Source organism: Crocuta crocuta, unplaced genomic scaffold (genome assembly GCF_008692635.1).
Source record: "Crocuta crocuta isolate KB4526 unplaced genomic scaffold, BGI_CrCroc_1.0 scaffold158, whole genome shotgun sequence".
Taxonomy (NCBI): domain Eukaryota; kingdom Metazoa; phylum Chordata; class Mammalia; order Carnivora; family Hyaenidae; genus Crocuta; species Crocuta crocuta.
This window is the reverse complement of record NW_027532590.1, coordinates 1,131,273-1,146,938: the sequence shown is the minus strand read 5'-3', so window position 1 is coordinate 1,146,938 and position 15,666 is coordinate 1,131,273. Positions and strand designations below refer to the sequence as shown.

The 15,666-nt window shown below is 35.0% G+C and overlaps 1 protein-coding gene across 2 annotated transcripts in view; it reads right to left on the bottom strand.

The window, feature by feature from the left end:
• Positions 1 to 15,666, bottom strand: part of GLRA3 (glycine receptor alpha 3) — a 180,672-nt gene that overhangs the window by 142,703 nt on the left and 22,303 nt on the right. The window lies entirely within an intron of this gene.

Genomic DNA, 15,666 nt, shown 5'->3' with positions numbered 1-15,666 from the left:
ATTTTTAGTTAAAAGTAAGCTTAGTGATTCAGGATAAGAAAAAAAATGAAAGTTCAGTTGTGAAATACAATTCTCTTTGCTTTTACTGAGGGGATAAACATCACCTTTCAAGTTTTGTAACTTCTTCTCAATGGTAATAAAACTTCTGTCCTACAGACTAAACAATGATGTTCTCTTTTTTTCAATTAGATGCTTCCTATATTAGTAACATCCTCAGTTAAATTCATTCTGCTTTCATCTTGTGTCATTCATCTACAGTACATTTTGTTCAGATCTAAAATCTGTGCACTAAGATTGAGAAATTACCATAAATGTGGTCAGTGCACCTGGCATTATACAATGAGAACGTGTGTCTGGGAAAAGTAAAGAGCCACTGCACTCTTTTTCATTTGAATGTTTGTTTGTTTTATGCAGCTCTCATCCTAGATGCCCACACGTGTCACTGCACCCCATCCAGCTCCTCATTTACCTCGTTGGTCCACGTAAGGTCTGGGCCTGCTTGCTAAGATCAAATGATTCTTTTCATTGGCGGCGCTTTGCTCAGGGAAGTGAAACAGACTTCCTGAGCACACATGTGTTTGAAACTGATATCTTTAAGCTGATGTTACTTCCCAGAGATTGTCAGTCTTCATATCCTCCCGGCTCTGTCACTCATCTCAGAGCATCACCAACCCCTGAACCTTTGTGGTCACAGCTTGATCTCAGCAGTATCAAGTTCCTCCTGCCAGAGTTTTTAATAAGTAGTGAAAATGGGTCTTACAGCCATCACTGTGAAATTGTCTACCACAGACATAGGCACAATTTTAAAATCCAATATCAATCATAATGTGACAGTGACATTTCTGAACGTGTAAGATCACCGTTAATGGCATCCATGAACTACTGCACAGTTCTAAAGGTTCTATGTAGTTCTGGACATTCAAAGTCACTTATCTGCCCAGTGGCTCTCTCTCTCTGTCTTTCGTGCTTTTTCCATGAGCAGAAGCTTCTCCTATCTCTATCCTTTTGGCTCCATATTACTTTATGACCCTTCATCTCTGATTATTACTGGTCAGTTGAACTCTCTGTCACCATAATCTCTGGAAAGTTTATTCTAATGTTATAGTAATAGTAATAATCATAATATCGTAAAGATCCACTATGTTCTCAATAACTCTAGAACTTTCTCTACCATCTGGTTTTAAGTAACTTTCACCTGTCCTCTTAAGCAGCATTTGCTCATTTTCCACGGCCCAAGAACATAGGGCAGGAAGGCATAGCCAGGGTTCTCATAACTACAGATTGCTGCTTCTAAACCATTCCCTGTATTTCTTTTGCAAAATCATCCCTTCCGTTATCAGAAAATAAACTTCTACATTCTCCTACCAACAAATACACTGACTTACCTGGATCTGGACCAATAATACAATGCCCCTCACCTTTAAAAAACAAAATAGAACACTATGTATGCTAAAATGATAATCATCACATTTTGCGCTGCATGGGGGAGATTATTCTAGATTATGCAAATCATCCCTACATGCAATGATGTGTATCTTTATAAGAGAGAGGCAGAAGCATATTTGATTATAGACAGAAACAGGAACGCAATGTGACCATGCAGGCAGAGACTACAGTGATGTAGCCACAGACAAGGAATGCCAGCCCTCAATAGAAGCTACAAAAAGGAAGAAGCAGATTTTCCCCTAGAGCCTGTGGAGGACACTTGGTCCTACTCACACCTTGTTTTGGGCCCAGTGAACAGACTTCAGACTTCTGGCCTCCAGAACTATGGAAGAGTAAGTTACTCTTGTTGTGTTATTTGTTATAGTGGTCAGAGAAAACTAGCAGGTTATTTTCCAGTGAGTTTTTCATTAAGTTATTCCACTTCCCAACACCAGAATTACTCTTTTGTTCTTTTCTATAATTTCTATCTCTTTATTGGTATATTTTGTATTCATGGAGATATTATTGTCATATGTTTTGTTTTTAGTTCTTTAAACATGGTTTCCTTTAGTTTTTATTATTGTATTTAAAATAGCTGATTTAAAGTCTTTGTCCAGTAATTCCACTCTCTTTGCTTTCTTAGAGCAGATTCTATTGATTGCCTTTTTTCCCCTGCACATGGGCCACACTTTTTTTTCCTTTGAATGACTCATAATGTTTTTGCTGAAAACTGGACATTTTAGATAATATAAGACAGTAACTCTATAAATCATCTCATCTCTCCTCCATAAGGTTTCTTATTGTTGCTGGGATTTTTGTTTGTCTTTAATTGGTTTTTCTAAACTAATTCTGTAAAGTCTGTCTGAGTAGCTTAGAGGTCACCTCATAATTAGACAGGGATTTTCTTAAATTTCTAAAACCAGTGTATCTCCCAGTATTTTCTGAGAGTGCTGTGTTTTGGGGGCCACAACACTTCAACAATGAGGCTAGCAATTGACAACTGTGTCTTAGCCTTTATTTCCCATTTGAACAGGGCCTCACGGCCAGCCTGAGTTGAGAGCTCAAGGTTTTCTCAAGTCTTTCCCGAACATGCACACAACTCTTTGTGTATTAGTTTGCTAGGACTATCTTAAGGTACCCTGGACTAAGTACCTTAAACAACAGAAATTAATTTTCTCACAGTTCTGCGGGCTAGAGGTCCTAGATCAAGTTATGGGCAGGGTTAATCTCCTTTGAAGGCCTCCCTCCATGGCTTGCAGATGGCCATCTTCTCTCTGTTTCTTCCACTCCGTGTGTCTGAATCATAATCTCCTCTTCTTAGAAGAACACCAGTGATAGATTAGGGTGAGCCCATATGACCTCATTTTATCTTACTTATCTTTAATTAAAGTCACATTCTTAGATATTGGCAGTTAGTATTTCAGCATATGGATTTTTAAAGGATGTAACCAGGTCCATGACACTGGGCATGCTCACAACCCCATACAGATGCATGATCTTCTAGATACCCTCGGGACATATCATCCCGTTGCCTTTTCTTTTAAGCTTTTTGGTTACTCTATTGTTTACCCCCACTGTTACTCACTGCCTCCAGCACCCATGAGGTTAAAACATTGTCTCTAAATGTATTTGACAAGCATCTAGAGGAAAAAGACTTTTCATAAAACAGGAGCTCCATGTTAGGTCAAATAAAAGCAGTCTTGAATGTGGGGTCTTCCAGAGAACCTCCAGACAGGTCAAATAATGACATTTCTCCAACAGGCTTGAAAGGGATTCAGACTCCTTTCTGCCCATGCTGATAGTCGTCAGGTTGTTGGTTTTTACTGCAGACTGTTGGTTTATCATGCTACCATGGAGCCGAGAAAGGAGAATAAGAATAGGACAAGTTATAGCCACAAATCCTGCTGTTCTTACCAAGATTCAGCTGTTTTTCATAATTAAACGACTTCATGTGTTACTGCAAATCTCTGATTAATTACAGAGCTCTGAAAAAGTTGATTGTCACATTTTTTGACAGTTTTCTCACTGCTTTTATGAAGGAGAGGATTTTCAGAGGTCTGTTAAACAGAGAGATTTACTAACAATAAAATTATAGTGCATTTTTGTATGAAAACGTCCTTTCTCGTGTCAAAATGCACTTAAAAAATCTGTTAAATGTTAATACAAGGAATTTGAGTTCTCACATCTTAGGTGCAAAACACAGTGCTAAGAACCTAAAGTACATAGAACACAGATTTGCATTTTTAAAATATTCACAGTTTGGTAGCTTACTCTGTCTGGGACCATCTAAAGCCTACAGAGAATCCCTGGGAAGTATCAGTGAGCAGGAGCTGGGAAGTGAAGCTACAGTGAAGAGAATGACTGGCTCCCTTCTTCCTACCACTGAAAGCAACATCTCCCTGTTTTGTAACAAGAATTCACAAGCAAGCTTTGCAGAATGATACCTATTAGGAAAAAAAAGGGGAAATTCTGAGCAGAGAAACATTCCAATTTTCTTTACTAGTTACATTTCCTTCAGTGACACAAGAACCATCCAACTGTTTATCGATAATTGTTTTTATTTCTAAAAATTCCCAATTTTTTAAATATTTATTTTTGAGAGAGAGATACAGAGACAGAGACAGAGAGACAGAGAGAGGCAGATAGAGATAGAATCCCAAGCAGGCTCTGCACTGTCAGCACAGAACCCAACATGGGGCTAAATTCATGAATTGTGAGATTGTGACCTGAGCTAAAATCAAGAGCCAGATTCTTAATTGACTGAACCACCCAGGTGCGCCTAAAAATTTTCAATTTTGACACGGAAAGAATGATTGCCAACAAAACTATGTGGAGTAATTGATTGAAAAACATTTCTACATCATCTATACCTTCCTTTTCTGAAAGAGGTAAAGGCTATACAGATGGAAAGAGTTCCCATCACATACAATTCCTGCTCTGGCATATTAATCCTAGAACTTTCTTCCAATTACAGTAATATCTGAGACTTGCATCATTTGAACATTAATAGACTGTCTTGAGAGAACTGTAGTCATTGAAGAGAGATTATACTAATAAACAGAGCATGAAGTTCCATTTGACCAATCAGGAGTCTTTCTCTAATTTTTAAATCAGCATCAGTCATCAGCATCATCTGTGCAAACATATTTTAAGACTTTTTTTTTTCAGTTGTTAAAACTCAGGGCAGGAGGAGCCAGTGTGAGAAAACATCTAAGGTTAATGTAGAATGGATTTTAGACAAGAAACTGCTTATTATCAAGTCTATTATTTTGCTTGCCTCCCAGGCTTGGCTCTTCTTCTCTCTACTGCACTAAGTACTGTATTTATTATCTTTACTATTTTCTATTTACTCTTACCTATTCTTAACTACTCTTAACTATTTCCTCTCAACTCTTTTTGGAGACTGTGGGTTAACTCATATACATTCCCATCAGTGAACATCCGTTGCAGTTAAGTGTTTTATATATTCTTGTTTTTATAAAGACATGCTACTTACAAGTTCAAAGACTTCAATTTCTGAGACACTGGCAGAAATCTATTTTCTTAAGAATGAAATTAAAAACAAAAATTCATCACAAAGGTATCTCTTACCCTCCTCTTCTCTCCTCTTTGACCTCTTCATTGAGACAAGAAAATAAAATACATCCACTTTTGGAGGACAGGTATCACCATTAAATATGAATGATTTTAAGATGAGTTTAGTGTAATTGTCAATACCTACTTACCTCTGCTAAATGAGCCTTAAAATTGAGAGAAAATGTGAAAGATGTAGAAGGGCAACATTAAGGGGATCTGAGACAAGTCTTGGCACATGGATGGGGCCACAAATTTCCATGCATCTATTTTCATGAATTCATTTGTGCAGAAGGAAGAGTGACTTGTGGTGAATAAATCAGTGCTCAGATTCCTGAGGCAGAGAAGGTTTGGGGTATGATGGAAAATCACAGGTTCCTCTGTATTTTATAGCTTCACAACCAGCCTTATAGGCCTACAATTCTTTGTGAAAAAAAACTTTCAGAGTTATTATTTGGAACTTTGTGAGTTTTAGAAATACAAGAAACTGATATTTGTTGCCCCTGTTTGAAAAACAAAACACAGGGATGCCTGAGTGGCTCAGTCCGTTGAGCAGCCAACTTTGGCTTAGGTCATGATCTCACAGTTCATGGGTTCAAGTCCTGTGTCAGGCTCTGAGAGGCTCTGTGCTGACAGCTCAGAGTCTGGGATGCTGCTTCAGATTCTGTGTCTCCCTTCTCTCTGCCTCTCCCCCACTTGCACTTTGTCTCTCTTTCTCTCCCCAAAATAAATAAACATTAAAACAAAAAAAGGAAACAAAAACACCGAATGGAAGAGATGAATGTTGTTTCCATTTCTTTATGGCTTCAGTCTCGTTATGAAAACTAAAGAGAATTGGGACACTGGGGATATGTGAAGTTTGAGTGTTTCACATGAAAGCATTCTGCCTTAGAAAAGGAATCCTTTTTTGCCATGAAGACACATGTAGTGAAGCAGGCTTTAAGTTGATTGTTGATACTAATTATTTAAAAAAGAGACCATACTGGAGGAATCTAAAAGGACCATTCTAGAATACCTCTGGAGACTCAGGAAAAATTAACGTGGTACTAGGATCTTGATTTTTGCTACTCTGGGCAATGTGCCAGTCAAATATGATTACCATTTTAAAATGATCTCATTTCTGAACTCATATCTGCAGTTTGACGGGGTTTAGGCAATTTTAATTGATAATAAGTAGGACAAATATGATAGTTGCTTCCTGATCTCTGGGGCACAGGATTCATATACATGACATCATTTAATTCTTGTAACAATGTTGCTAGTTAGATAATATCTCCTCTGTATTACAGATGTAGAAAGTAAGGTAGAGAGAGGTTTCCTGCCTAGCCACTTAAACACTAAATGTGTTAGCCAACATTTTAAACAAGTGGAACTTTACACTGAAAACAAAGACAAATTTAAGACAAATCTGTGCACTGAGGAGCTAAAAACACAATGGAAAATAACGGCTGTGACCTAAGATAAAGGAAACTCACAGAACGGAGCCAAATATTTAGAGCTACATTTCTCCCAAGGGTGGGAATCAATTTGAGTAGTAGATGAGGGGTTAGCAATCTATGTATAAGTTCTGAAAGTTTTATGGATTTAGGGAAACAAAAACTGTATTCTTAGGCTCACCAAAGGATGAACTCCTATGAGTTGCTTTACGATCTCAAAGAATTACAACTTTAGAGTAAGAATGGACCAGAAATGTGAAGCCTTAGTAGGAGACTAGGCATAGCTTGAATCATCTCAATTTCTGAAACTAGAATAAAATAATCACTGATTGCTGGCAACACAGATCTCTAATAAGAGCAAACATAAATCAAACTCCTTCTCTTCCCACACACATTTGTTCTCTTTTCATTTTTTTCAATCTTGGTTAATGGCAGTTGCATCTTTCCATTTCTCTGGAGGAAAATCTTTGGTAACCCTTGAGTCCTCTCTTTATTTCACATATCATATCAATCCACTTGGCCCTACCTTCTAATTTAGATCTGTAATCCAACTGCTTCACACCATGTTCTCTTCAATGTTTTTGGTACAATCTACCTTTGCCTGGAATGTTCATTGATCATCTCTTCAACTAATTAAGTTCTACTTATCTTTCTTTTTTTCTAGTTATCTTTCTGATCTAAGTTTTAACATCATTTGTCAAGAAGCCTTAAATATTTTCTCTGATTTTGTAAAACCCTGCTAAGATATTTCCCGCATTTGTGTTTCTCATTAGTAGCACTTACTACAATTGCAATAGTCATTTTAATAAAATTAATCAATGTCTATCTCTTACTTTGTAGGGTCTACTATTTAAGCAAAGCATGACTGTTCCAATTGTTTTAATAGACCCAGAAGAAATCCAGAACATTCAGAGTAACAACTGAATAAATATTTCTGAAGCAAATTAACTACATATAATGATGTAGACGTCAAATATCAGACTACAGCTCTCCAAGTCTATCAGTAATCAGGCTTCAAGTATATGTTTAATACTAAAGAAGGTCCAATTTTCTCTCCTTCTGCTCTTCTATTCAAGTTAGGAATAATGTTAATAAATAATTAAGGACAATCATAGAACAAGTATTTGGAAATAGGAAAAAATGAAGACACAGAAATCTGCAAAGGAAACTTAAATAATCAAATAATGAAAATCATCACTTAATAGTAGAATTGGAGAGCTGTAAATTACAATATCACGGGTGACTTTTTAACCAAGCCTGATACTTCAGTGTCTACATTCAGTGCTTATATTAATTAGTGTCTTTAGGGTCTATGATGTCTATGTTCAATGCTTGCTAGTTGTTAGTGATAATTACATATTGTTTGTATGTTAGCATATGAAGGGTTAATAAAAGGTTATAGTCAAGGGATGGGATGAAGAAGGAGGACTCCATTCAATAGTAAAAACAGAAATGGAGGATTAGATAGTGCAGTCATTTGAGATTTCTTAACTCTAATCTTTATATAATCCTTTTATCTACAAAATTTATGCTTTATCATAAAATCACTTATTTTTACTAAACATATTGTAAAATATTGTGCTCAAAATTTATAATAATTGTTATAACTTCTGTGAAAATTTCTTTATAACTTCTATATAAACTGCCTATTTTCATGAGTAATCCTTTACTTCTTTATAGCTTTTCATTATTTATTTGGCACTTGGCATAGCTTATTTCAACAGAAAGAAATAAAAGGCCATAACCCAGCTAATTAACTCACTGATTTGTAGTTTCTTAATGACTTATTTATTTAAAAAAAACTAATTAAATGTTTCAGAGACATTGAAAATTACTTAGAATAAACTTAATAGTTTCTGTTATGTGTTCAGTGCACAAGATAATTAAATGGAAGTCATCATGGTATAATGGTTAAGGTTCCATATTGACAGCCAGGAGGCTTATATTTTTTTCCAGTTTTGTCATTAACTAGTTGTTTTGCCTTGGGCCAAGAAAATATTCTTTTACCAGTATAAAAATGGATACATAAAGTGGCACACATTTTTCACAGATAACTTTAGTAAAACAAATGACAGTCTACATATATATTTTGAAAAATGCCAAGCCCTTATGCCAGTGTTTGGATTTTGCATTAAATAATATGAATCTTTTGGTCAGGGATATTTTTTAAGTGAAATGAAGAGAAATTCACCAAAGCTAATTTATACAAAAGGGGCCTGGATGGTTATAATAGTATACCGTGTTACCCAAATAGAAAATACAGGCAAGTTTCAGATAAGACTGAGTAGCATACAAGAAAAAGATCTGATTGACACATCCTGATTCATAGATTCAAATTATGGTTGAAACCACACGAACTAGAGAGGTTCAAAGTCACTTTGCAAAGGTATAGTTGTAAGGGACTTAATTGACACACTCATTCATTGCTTGAATAATAAATAACTTCTCTTTCAGAACATTAAGTCTTTCAGAACTCAATTACTGAGTAAATATTTAAAGCAATTTTTGGTTTATATCATTTCCTGCTCAGTAGTTTGACTTCAGTTTTATTATTCTAGCCACCTTTTAAATAATACAAAAGAAGTATAATCAACTCGTGTAAAAGTCAGCAAAAAGAAGTATAATCAATTTATGTAAAAGTCAGTGAAAACTTCTAGGAAGGAGGGCTGCTGAAATAGTAGTCCAGAATTTCACACAAGAAATGACAGATAGATACAAGAGGAAATATCTCAGAATTTGTGGTGTAATGGAAAGTACAAGAGACTGAAAGAATGTTATTGTATCTGGAATAGAGTCCAATATTAATAACAAATAAGGCTGGAGAGTTGTAGGTACCAGATCATGCATTGCCTTATAGATCATACATGGACTTTTGTCCAAAGTCCTGCTTGCAAACAATCCCAGTGGTCAAGATGAGAACCAAGGATGGCTTGAGTAATTTAAATAGCAATAGGATTGGAGAAAAATAGAAGAATCCAAGAGATATCCCTAAAATCCACAAAATTTAGTGATGATTTGGTACTGAATGTGAACAAGAGGAACATCTCAAGCATAACTGTGATGATTTTGAAAATACTTATTCAAATTTTTTTGACACTCCTACCTCCCAAGAGTACAGCCCATTTTTTTTCTCCTGTTGAATATTCACTATACAAGTAACTTGATGACGGCACATGAATTCTGTCATTAGATCATAAAACACATTGCTATTTCCATCTAGTTCTCTTTTGGTTCACCCACTTTTCTCCCAGACACTCAAGTAACTACATGGGAGAAACTGAAGGCTTCCATCAAGAGAACTCTCCAGTTGTCAGTTATGGGACTGAGACATTTTGAAATCAGATTCTTTACCCCAGTCAAGCCTTCATAGGACTGAAGACATGGCTAACATCTTTGACAGTAACCTAATAAAAGATCTAACTTAAGCTGGACTTAACCCAAATTTCTGACCTACAGAAACTTTGAGGCTAATAAATATTTATTGTTTTGAGTCACTAATTTAGAATAATGTGTTATGTGGGAATAGATAAATGATATGTTGACTCAGCTTTCTGGATTGAGCAACTATATATATGTATGGACATATCATTCACTGACACAAGACAGAGTGAAAAGGGGGACTAGGTTTGAGGATTATAATAATGGGTTTAATTTTGGACCTGTTGAATTAGAGGATGCTTTGAAATATTCAAGGAAAACTTACTTACTATGATAGGTTCCCTGTATTGAGAAACAAAAATTTGCAATAATATTTTACTGGATGGCTTCTTTGAAAATTTTTAGTAAGCCTACTGGCTATCATACTGACCATTCTTTCTGCCTAGAACAATCTTCTCTGGATAGCCACATTGATAGCTCCCTCATCACGTTCAAGCCCTCACTTAAATGACACCTTCTCAAAAGGTCTAATTGAATCACTTAACTAAAAACATCTTCCTTTTCACATTTCCTCTTTTCTTTCTGCTTTACTTTTCTCTATAAAACTCATTATCTAAAATATTATTTATTTTACTTTATTTTGATATTTTTCTCTACTAGAAGATAACTTCATAAGAACAGGGATTTTGCTGCTTACTGCTGTATTCCTGACACTTGGAATCCTGATTAGCAAATAGGAGATATTAAATAAATATTTTTGGAATAAGTGAATAAATAGTATTTGAAATATGCCACTAGAGAGATAAAGATCATATTTTTTTAATTTTTTAAATATTTGTTTTTAAGAGAGAGAGAGGAGGGAAGGGGCAGAGAGAGAGGAAGGCACAGAATCTGAAGCAGGCTCCAGGCTCTGAGCTGTCAGCACAGAGCTTGACACGGAGCTCAAACTCACAAACCGCAAGATCATGACCTGAGCTGAAGTCAGACACTTAACCAACTGAGCCACCCAGGTGCCCCTATAACTGGAAATACTTCTAAATGGAATATGAGCCTGAGTACCCTGGGTCCCTGTTTCCTCATCCATAAAAGTAAAGATCGTATTTTTAAATGAAGAAAATCCTGTGTGATAATTAAAATAAGTTGATATAGAACTCAATAAACTTTAAAAAGTTCATATAATAATAATTATTTTTTTCATTTTCATGGAAGTGAGGTCTTCAAGACAGTAGTTCAAGTAAGGATATGTTTTCGCAATGATGTTATCTGACAAACTCAGTGATTCAACTCTTTCAACTTTAGTGTAGCTCCAGAGAGCAATCAAAGTACACTTTATTTGATTTAGAATATCACTGTCTCTCTGGAAAGCAGAGCACATAGAGTCTTTGTCTGGATGATACTTCATACTTCCTCTCAAAGCAAAAATACCTTCCTTTAAAAGATTAGGTGAAAACTACAGTGAAGACTTTTCCTTAAGTTTATAGTTCATGTTCTTCTTCCATGTAAACATTTTTGGTAAATCATTCTTTAATCTGAGGAGTTTAATGTTGTTATTTAGGCATTTACAGTAATTAGGTTTAAAATTATAAACTTAAATCTGTAGCTGTATACAAATATATCATTACACTAACAGCTGCATGCATAAGCCTTTCAGCAAAACTATGTTTCATTCTGCCAAACAACAACAAAAGCAAGTTGTTAAGATCTAAGAATAAACTAAACAAAAAAATTTAAAAATTTTATGGAAGAATAAAATAAGCAGATTGTCAAGATAAGACAAAAAAGTATGTGTTCCCCAAGATTTCATTTCATATATTACATATGTATGTATATATTAACTATATGTGCATATACATATGTATATGTACATCTATATACATTATACTTTTCATATAGACTTATATATCTATCTATATAGACCCACCTATACATACAAAACACATATGCTTCTATTCATTTAGTTGTATATATGCAGTAAAGACCAGTTACCTAAAGCTCTGGATGCAGTAGAAGAAATATCAATAAACTCTGTAGCCAAGGAGTTTATGTTATGATAGAAGAAACACACAGTAAACAAATATACATGTAAATAATAAAGATAATTAGAAGTTGTTATATATTCTCAGAAGAAAATAGCCAAGATGATGAAATGATAGAGGCCATATTGGATGGATGGTCAGTAAAGACTTGCTAAGGAATTGAGATATAAGCTGCGTGTAGAGGAGAGAGAGGAGTGTAGAGGTAGAGGTAAGAGCCACTTCAAACTATGACGTTGTGACAACCAACAATCTTTTGGCAAATAACATAAACTTGATCTTCTATTTCATAACATAAATACAAACAAATTTCAGATAAGTTAAAGTTCTAAATGTAAGTATGTAAATCATTAAAATATTTTAAAATAGTTGAGTAGTGTTTATTTCTTCTCCTTTGAACAGTCCATTAAATGAATACCAAATGACAAAAGAGGTATAGAGTGCAGCTAAAAGACAACAGCAAAGGAGATATCAGCAAATTAGAAATTCCTAGAAGTTCTGGAAGATGACAAGAGGAAATAAGACAGAGGTAGGTGGAGCGGGAGGGAGAATTTCAGAAGGGCTAAAAACAAGTGTCTTCAAAGTGAATGAACTCATGGAATTCAAAAGAGGTTGAACTAATAGAGAACCATGTCTAGAGCTGTTACTGTAAAATTAGCAACTATTAAGAATTAAGAGAAGATCCTGAAAGATTCTGAAAGAAAAAGGAAAACACAAATGAACATTTGTACATGTTATAAGACATCAAGAACAAGCCTTCAAAGTTCTGGGCAAAAATTATTTTAACTTAATATTTTCAACCCAGTATTCCAGCCAATATGTGAATCAAGTGAGCAGTAATTAAGCAGTCACAAGATAAGTAATTGAATAGTCTACCTGCATTATTACTCTCTTGGGAGAATCAGTGAGAATATACTGCAGCAAAATGAGAGAGTAACCAAGAAACAGAAAACTAAAAGGAGCTGATATAACTTAGAAAGTAGTAATGCGATTTCCTCAAATGAGATCTGTACAGAAAACCTGAAAAAAAAACAAAAAACACAGCTTTGATCAGAAGAGACAACACTAGGAAGGCCATTTTGCTGTGGATTGTAGACAGGTTTGGAATATATCACATAGACAAAATCATCGGATTAAGAGTGTGAGGGATAAGAAGCAAAACATCAGTCTTTAAAGAAACACTTAATGTAAGTAAAGACAAGAGAAGAAATTAGAAAATGAGTGAAAACAAAATGTAAAACAATGAGGACCTAAGGATGTATGGAAATAATTATCAGAATAAGAAAAACACACAAACATTAAAAAATGGTTGCTCTCCTGAAAGACAACTAAGTATGAGGAAGATGGGATTGAGAAATGCTGTAGACAGCATCAAAGCTCTCTGTGACATGCAAATTATAAATCCATATTAAAATTCTCCTTTGAAAAAATCTAAAGGATTAGAAATATACAAAAATCTGTTAAAAAATTGTCATAGACAAGACAAAATTAGAGCCTTAAGGGAAAGACTAATTTATTTAGTACCCATACTCACTCTTTTTCTTTATGAAATATTTCTTGAAAATGCACAATATGACAAGCATTGTTATGGGTGTTTTGGATTCAGCAACAAACAAAATAAACCAATGTCCTTGATCTCAGTGAGTTTCCATTCTAGCAGAATGGAATGTGATAAACAAGAAATATAACAGATTAGTAAATTATTTACTATTTTTTTAAGTTTATTTATTTATTTTTGAGAGAAAGAGAGACAGAGAGAGAAATGAATCCCGAAAACAAGTTGGGGGAACAGGAGGGGCAGAGATAGAGGGAGAGAGAGACACTGACAGCACGGAACCCAATGTGGAGCTCGAACTCGAACTGTGAGATCATGGCCTCAGCCAAAACCAAGAGTCAGATGTTTAACTGACTGAGACACCCAGGTGCTCCTCTACTATTTTAAAGAAATTTAGAGCACAGCAAAGGATGATCCAGTGTGATAAGATATGGGGGCCTGTTAAAATTTTAAATGAAGTATTTAGCATAAGTTTCATTGAGATGGTGACACTTTATCAAGGCATTAAAATCAGGGAGTTTTACCTGAGTATCTGAGGGAAGAGTATTTATTCAAAGCAGGGAGAAGAGCTAGTGCAAAGGCTCTAAGTCAGGAGAAGAGTTGATGTATTTACAGAACAAAAAGGAACTAGAACACAATTACTGGAATAATAGTGACAAATTACATTAAAGGGTTAGATGAAACACCAATTTATATAGGGACACAAGAGCCTTTATATGGAATTTGGCTTTTACTCAAGTGAAATTGATGATTTCACATGGCATGGCTTGACTTTCTTTTTATAAAGAAACACTGTGAATGGCTAACTTGTTCAATATGCGCTGGGTTGATGTTAGGATGGTTGACCGAGACTAGTTAGATTATTGTTACAGACCAGGTGATGACGGCTCAGACCAAGCTGTCATATTGGAGATAACGAGATGTGATCATATTTTGGATGTGTTTTGAAGTTTGAGACAAGGTGATTTTCTGATATATTAGAGGGACAAAAGACAGTGGTCAAGGATGAGTCCATGTTTTTGTTTTTGTTTTTTTTTTTTGGCCTAAGTAACTGTAAGAATAGATTTGATATTAACCAAAAGGGAGAATATTGTCAGTAGACTAGGTTTGGGGCAAGAAATGAGATTGATTTGGGGCATGTGCAGTTTGAGATGTCTATTTGACTTCCAACATGCTGAGCATGTATGCAGTAAGTTTTATGTCCTAGAGTCTGAGGAAGGACATCTTTTTATTGGTTAAGGCACAAGTTTGGAAAGTAGATGGTGTTTAGGCCTTGAGACTAGAGCAGGTCATCAAGGGAGTAAGTAATACAGAAAGGAGAAGAGACGGAGGAGGAGAGAAGAAAACAGCAAAGATGGGTGTTAAGAACAGCCTAGGGAGCAGAAGGAAAACTGGTAGAGTGTGGTGTCCTGGAAGCCACCTAGAGTGAGTATTTCAAGGAGGAGGGAGTGACCAATAATTAAATGCTTCTAGTTGGTCAAATAAAATGAGGACTGAGAATTAGCCATTTTATTTTACTAGGTGGATGGCAATAGTGATTTTGACAAGTGCAGTTTTAGGGAAATGATGCAGTGTAAAACTAGTTGAGTGGGTTTAAGAAAGAATTACAGAGAAATTGTAGCAGTGAGCATGACATTAATGTGCAAATTATTGAAGTAATACATCAATATTTAAAAATTTATGAATGAACCTTTGTGCATAGTTGGTGAGAACAAATTGCTGAAGCCAAAACAGTATGGTGATTCTTAAAATATTAAAAATAGAATTACCATATGATCTAGTAATTCCACTAATGAGTATTTAATCTCCCAAATTAAAAACACTAATTCAAGGATATATATGCACTCCTGTATTTATTGCAGCATCATTATGTATAATAGCCAAAATATGGGAGCAACCCAAATGTCCATCAATAAATGAACAGATAAAGAAGATATTGTATATGTATACAATGGACTATTACCCAGCCATAAAAAAAAATGAAAATTTGTCATTTGCTACAATGTGGATAGACCTAGAAGGTATAATTCTATGTGAAACAAATCAGACAGAAAAAGAAAAATAACATTTGACTTCACTTATATGTGGAATTTAAGAAACAAAGAAAAAAGACAAAAAAACAAACAAGCAAAAAAAAAAAAACACCCCACAGACTCTTAAATATAGAAAACAAACTGGTGTATGTCAGATGAGATGGGTGAGAAGATGGGTAAAGAAGATAAACAGGATCAAGAGTACATTTATCATGAGGCATCTTGGTGGCTCA